Source organism: Pleurodeles waltl, chromosome 3_1 (assembly GCF_031143425.1).
Source record: "Pleurodeles waltl isolate 20211129_DDA chromosome 3_1, aPleWal1.hap1.20221129, whole genome shotgun sequence".
Taxonomy (NCBI): domain Eukaryota; kingdom Metazoa; phylum Chordata; class Amphibia; order Caudata; family Salamandridae; genus Pleurodeles; species Pleurodeles waltl.
Window position 1 is genome coordinate 273413863 of NC_090440.1, and position 1728 is coordinate 273415590.

Genomic DNA, 1728 nt, shown 5'->3' on the forward strand with positions numbered 1-1728 from the left:
GCATTAGGGGGTCATGGTCCAATGGGCACCCTGTCCTCATTGGGAGGACATCCCCAGCTGTGCATCTGCGGTCTGCTGGGCCCAGCATCTGCAGTCCTCCCCCCTACCTGGCGCTTCGCAAGCTCTTCTTGGCGATGGCACTCCAGATCTCCTTCTTCTGATGGGCATTTACTTGCTTGGATGCAAAGGACAAGACAGCATTTTAAATCCAAATGTCCCATACAAAATGGCTAAGTCAAGTCACATACATGTCGGTGCACCTAGTAAATTACATCCTGTCCTGACCATCCTGTTCACCTGTGGCACGTAGCACTCCCCAGCTTAGGCCCTGCACTGACCAGGTACAAAAGCAGTGACATTGGTGGGGCATGAGCTAATTACATGACATTGACCAGGAACATGATGGAACATATCCAACAAAGTGGCAGTTTACAGGTAAAGCAGACTGCAAACAATGCACTGAAACATCCTCTACCCATAAATGTCACCTGTTGCATACAGTCCTGACATGTCACACCAAGTCGACATACATACCCATTGTACCTGGACCACTTTGAAAGGAGTGACTTGTAGAACACACAAAGAGGCAAGAATCTCCATGTGGGGACATGTGCAGATACTGATGCAGGCACCTGCCACTACTAGTAGCGGTGGTCTGTGTGTAACATCAACATTGAGCTACACACATCCACACATGTGTCCATAAAACCTACAGTACTGAAGGAGAAACCTGGGCCTGCATTGTACACGTTCTGCTTCATAGCCATAACCACAGAGTCCATCATCATGGCACACTGCCTTCAGATGTGCAATGTCCAAGCTGATAGGCGCCTGCACTGGACTCATCATTGCTGGATGAAAGAGACAACAGGGCTGTACGACCAAGGGATCAGTCAAGGCTATGTGATACACATTGTCAGGGATGTTGTGTGCACTTCAGTCACAGATTATGACCCTGCCCACATGCAATTCACATAGTAATTAGTGGACATCACCTCAAGACATTGCATGTTGGCAGTGAGGCATATTTTGGCCACATTACATGCTGTCTAGGGAGACAGGGAGTGGGCACAGTGTCACACTGGTAGTGGGAAAGGAAATTGATACCAGCCCAGATGTACAGTTATGGAGTGAGTGACAATACGCATGCCCCCTTCTCTGCAGGCTAAGCAGACATACCTACACAATACACCATGTCCAAAAAAAGACCTGCCTCACAGTACATCATGTAGACCACAGCCATTTTACATTGGCTGCCTATGTGCAGACCTCAAGGGCAGAGTGTATTATTACCTGGCTTCAGAACAACAGTCCAACAAGGCCAGAAGTGGCCAGACATCTGTGTGCAGACACAGAAAGAGCTCAGATGGTGGCCCACCAACACATACAACATGCATCCAACCCTCCAGCTGTCGTGCAAACACATGTGACTACACATTACAAACATCTTGTGTCAAGATTACGCTGGGGATGGCTGTCAAAACACTTCACCTTACTAGGTGCATCAAACACAAGCTGGTACAGGGAACACTCAATGCACACATCGTCTCAATACCATAAATCAGTTACTTGACATAGATACATGCCCATTGACTCTGCCATTGATGTACACTGACAGCACCTACTTGACTTTGCAGACACAATCATACAAACTGGTCTCAAACCTAGGGTGACTAAAGATGACATAAGTGGAGGTACAGAGAATAGCGTGCACATGGTACATTTGCC